General features: G+C 43.9%; 1 pseudogene; it reads right to left on the bottom strand.

Annotated features, from left to right (window-relative positions):
* Positions 1–1192: 1192 nt before the first annotated feature.
* LOC123384123 lies at positions 1193–4708 on the bottom strand (annotated as a pseudogene).
* Positions 4709–5468: the final 760 nt, after the last annotated feature.

Genomic DNA, 5468 nt, shown 5'->3' on the forward strand with positions numbered 1-5468 from the left:
CCGCAAAAGCAAATACGTATTGAAAACTCTCCTTAAGTAAGATGCATTTTACTAATGTCAAGCTTAAGGCAACTCAGCAAGAGATGACAACACTGTACTAAATTATTTACATTCGTGACATCTTAGCTGTGTCTACAAGACACGAAAATATTGTGATGAAAAGAGAAAGTCAGTAATTGCTCAGATATTATGTCTAGTCACCAGCAGCTGGAATTTCCTCAGTATTGGCGCTCTCTCTCTCTCTCTCTTTTGCAAAGTTCACTGAGCGGGCTTTTCTCAGCACTTCTGTCTGTCACCTCACACCCCCCTGGCTCCAGGAGCTCCTTGCTTCCCCTTCTGGGGCGGGGGGGGGGTGGGGTGGGGGGGGGCTCCACACATCCCCATCTGGGAACTGACTTCCGGTGGGCAGTCCCTAGCCGGCCACATTGACAGCTCATGGTGCGCTTGGAGAGAACTACATTCTGGCCTCTGTGAATTTTCTTAATTATCAAGGGTTTTTTGGTTTTGTTTTGGTTTGGTTTGGTTTGGTTTTTCTGTTCGAAGACCTTGACTCTTCCATAATTATTCTAAGAGTTGAGGAAGAAAAATCACCTAGCTATCCCCCTTTTTCCTCCAAATGTTCCTCCCACCTTATCCTAAAGAAATAGCTTCTCAGGGTACCTGGGTGGCTCAGTCAGCTCAGTGCCCTTCTTTGGATCAGGTCATGATCTCGCTGTTTGTTGAGTTCGAGCCCTGCATTGGGTTCTGTGCTGACAGCTCAGAGCGTGGAGCCTGCTTCTGATTCTGTGTCTCCCTCTCTCTCTGCCCCTCCCCCAATCTCTCTCAAAAATAAATATTTTTTTAAATTAAAAAACTAAATAGTTTCTCTTATAAGTAAATGCTTCCCCCTGTCTTTTTTTTCCCTAAATGAAAACTGCCCAATTATTAAGCACCCACAGAGTTACAAGCATTGTACAAAACATTAAAACACATGTTCCTTCTCTTTTAGGGCAAACATGCCTATTCTGTGGCACTGTTTTGTTTTGTTTTGTTTTGTTTTGTTTTTTGAGAGAGAGATAGAGAGACAGAGCAGAGTGCAAGCAGGGCAGGGGCAGAGAGAGAGGGACACAGAGAATCCGAAGCAGGCTCCAGGCTCAGAGCTGTCAGCACCGAGCCTGATGCAGGTCTGGAAGCCACGAACCTCGATATCATGACCTGAGCTGCAGTGGGACTCTCAACTGACTGAGCCACCCAGACGCCCCTGTGGCATTCATTTTTGCATGGCATTGGCATTTTAGTTCTAGTGTCATAAAATGACCAGGTCTTCAAGACTTGCTCAAGAAACAAGTTTCTGACCCACGGCCATTGATCCCGCAGGAAGTTTCTCTGTCAGCTGTTACGCTTCACATCCTCTCCCTCTGAAACCACCACCGCCTTCCTCCTCTGAAGCTCCACCCTCCACGTCCTTTTCCACCTCGGCCACATCCTGCTCTTCCTCCTACTCGACCTCCCCTCTGCCACCACCTCCTTTCTCACCTGGAGGTCGAGGTAAAAACTTCTGCCATGCTAGCAGGGTATATGGGTCCATATAAAACTTCTGCAATTTTTTTTGTTTTTTTAAAGGAAGATACCTTTATAGTTTCTGACGATTTAACTGAAAAATAAAAATCTCAAAGTTGTCCAAATAGTTCACCTTACCAATTTGTTCTTTGTTCTCTCAAACAAACCAGAGCGTTGAAAGAAGGCACCTTATTTTCATCTATAGTACATTTACAAACTATGTCCTCGTCACCAGGATGCAGCAGCTCTCCTAATAAAAACGACACCTTCTGGAGGTCCTTGGCCTTGGCCTTTGGTAAAGCCAGTGCGGCCATATCCTGTCCACATCCTCCTCTGCCGCCACTGCCACCTGTGAAATGACCACCTCCACGTGGGACGTGGTTGCTGCTGCCATGGGGAATGAAGCCCCACCTCAAGGAGAACCTCCATGACCTCCACCTTGAAAAGACATGCTTGCTCTACTGATGCCACGTGCACCTCTGGCCAAACCCCACATCTGTGATGGACAGGAGTCTGAACATTCTCCAAACTAACCCCCCTGCCAACTTCTTCCCAAGTCTTCCTTTGACAGTCCATCCTCATTTGCAGTCTCCTCACTCACTGAAGCTACTGTCTCTCCGTCCTCCGTGGCCCAGGGAGTGCCAGGATAGCATGGTCATGACAAGCAGTATTTAAAATCACACTTGGGGCACCAGGGTGGCTCATTCGGTTAAGCGTCTGACTCTAGCTCGGGTCATGATGGCATGGTTTGTGAGGTCGAGTCTGGCATTGGGCTCTGCACTGACCGTGTAGAGTCTGCTTGGGATTTTCTCTCTTTCCCTACATCTCTGCTCCTCCCCAACTCATGCTTTCTCTCTCAAAATCAACAAATAAACTTTTAACACATTACAAAAAAAATAATCAAGTCACACTTGCCCTTGGATCTAATTCAGCCAATTATGATTTGTGTGTCCTTGGGGTAGTTACCTCTCCTCTCCAATCCTCACTTTTCATATCTGTACAATACCATGGGGTATTCATCTGTGTGGTTTGGCATAATAAATACCACACACAGGGTGGCTTAAACAAAAGACATTTATTTTCTCACAGTTCTGGAAGCCAGAAGTACGAGATCAAGGTGCCAGCAGCGTTGGTCTCTGGTGAGACTCCCTTCCTGGCTTATGGATGGTCACCTTCTCACTGTGCCCTCACATGGTCTTTCCTCTGTGCCCACAGTGAGCAGGGGGGTGTGGGGGATCTCTGGTGTGTCTTCCTCTTCTTAAAGGACACCAGCTCTACCAGGCTAGGGCTCGAGCCTTATGACCTCATTTAATATTAACTACCTTCTGATAGGCCTTATCTCCAAATATAGTCCCACTGGAGGTTAAGACATCAACATATGCATTTTAGGGGGACACAGTTCAGTCTACAACAAATAGTATTCCTGTCTCCTAGAGTTACATGAGCAATGTGCTAGTTCAAGATGCAGACACCAAGACGCTTTACTGGGGAAAATGCCTGGGAGGGTAATGGGGGAAATGAAGGAAGCAAAGAGCTATCAGATCACAAAGAGTGTCTGAATGATGCTATAGAGGCAGAGGGAAAGAAGGGAGTTTGGGTAGGGAAAGACTTAGATTACACTAACACTTGCAAGGAAGTTTCAGCAAAGTCAAAGTCCTGAAACCCAAATCCCTGTTGCACTCAATTGCTGGCGGGGGGTGCTGGGGGAAAAGGCTGTGGGAAGTGCTGGGAACACAATGGTGGCTTCAGAGGACAGCAGATGGGACCATTAGTCAATTATGCTATGATCTGAGGAGAGTCACTGCATGTCTACCACCAGGATCAAGTTCAATAACTCACATGGAGCCCCTACCCCCGATCTCAGAGTACAGACTCTGTAACATAGTGGTGGTGATAGACAATTCCAATGATGGTGATCATGATGACATCATTCTTTCCAGTTTACTGAGGTTCTTAGAATCTGGCTTGCATGGAATCCACTCATGGGCTGCCATCATGCTCTGAAGCTCCAAAATCTTTCCTGGTGAGCTGATCCGATAATGTCCTTGTTCTCCAGTACTCAACTGACCTTCCCATCCAAACACTTTTGTAAACATCTACTGAGCAGTAACATGTATTTTATCATCACCCAAAGAATGAGGGTAACCCTACGGTCACCCCAGTTTACTCTCTGGAGAAATATTCCAAGCTACTGACATAGGAAGAGGAATGAGACAGAGCCTGGCACACTCCTTGAGTTGAGAGCACAGAGGTGGCAGATAAGGCAGGCAAAAGTGGCTAAGGTTCACTCGGAAGGGTACCAGACAGAGTATAAGGAGAGGGGACTCAGAGATTTGCTGAGAGTCCCCTTGATTATTTAGTGGAGAACTGATCTTCCATGAATGTGAAAAACCACCTGAAGCCTGAGGTAGGAAGAATCACTCAAAAGAATCAGAAGAAATCCTTTGTAGAGCTCATGTGCTACCAGAAATAGCAGATGATCTCCTTAATCAGAGTGAAAAAACTTTGTAATTCACAGGGCATCAGGGGCAGTACTCAGAAGGGTCTTTCCACAGTAATGGGGAATCACAAACCCTAACCCAATGCTGATCTGGCCCCAACCAACAAAGCTTAAAAGCAAGTCCCAAATAGGACAAACTACTCCCAAGTAACTTAACCTTGTCCCAGAACAAAGTCCAAGAATGTTTAAAGGAATACAAAAATATCCAGCACTTAACAAGGTAAAATCCAAAATATCTAGCATCCCATCAAAAATTACCAGGCATATAAAAGTGAAAATTGGACCCATAATAATGAGAAAAGTCAATCAAAACCAATCCCAAACTGATACTAATGTTAGAATTATCAAGCAAAGACATTCAAAATTGTCCCAAGGAAAATCAGAAAATATTCTGAATTGAATAAAAATTAAATCCAGCACGCCAAAATGTGTAGGATACAACTTAAGCAGTATTTACATGGAAATTTGTAGCACTTGGAAACAAAGATCTCAAATCAACAATTGAAGCCTCTTACTTAAGACACAACAAAAATAAGAGTAAATAATTCTATGGCAAGGCAGAAGGGAGTCCTAATAAATGCAATAAGAAACTGAAAACAGGGGCACCTGGGAGGCTCAGTTGGTTAACCATCTGACTTTGGCTCAGATCATGATCTCATGGTTTGTGGGTTGGAGCCCCACATCAGGTTCTGTGCTGTGCAGAGCCTGGTTTGGATTCTTTCTCTCTGCCCCTCCCCCGCTCATGCTCTCTCATCTGTCTTTCTCTTTCTCAAAATAAATAAATAAACTTTAAAAAAAATTAAGAGAAGAAACTGAAAATAAAAATAATAGGAAAAAAATCAATGAAATGAAAAGGTGATTATTCGAAAAGATCAGTAACAATGACAAACCGCTAACGAGATCTACAAAGAAAAGCAGAAAGAAGATGCAAATTATCACATCAAAAATGAAAAAGGAGACATCACTACAGACTCCACACACACTGAAATGATAACTATATACACATACATTTAAAAACTTAGAGGTAACGAACCAATTTCTTAAAAGCAACAAACTCTCAAAATTCAGAAGAAAGAATAATCTTACACTTATCTAGAAATCAAATTTATAGTTAAAAATCTTCTGCTCCCGGTGTACCTGGATGGTTCAGTTGGTTAAACATCTGACTCTTGACCTTGGCTCAGGTCATGATCTCAGGGTTTCAGAGTTTGAGCCCGGCATGAGGATTCTCTCTCTCCTCTTTCTGCTCTGCCCCCCTATCTCAAAATAAGTAAATCAACTTAAAAAAATCTGCCCCTCCAAAACAAACAAATGAACAAACCAAAAAACCTCTTCCAGTTCCCAGATACTTTAACTGGCAAACTGTTCCAAACATCTAAAGATGCAATAAGACTAAGGCTAAACAATCTTTGCCAGGAAACAGAAGAGG

The sequence above is a fragment of the Felis catus genome, chromosome A2 (assembly GCF_018350175.1).
Source record: "Felis catus isolate Fca126 chromosome A2, F.catus_Fca126_mat1.0, whole genome shotgun sequence".
Classification (NCBI taxonomy): Eukaryota; Metazoa; Chordata; class Mammalia; order Carnivora; family Felidae; genus Felis; species Felis catus.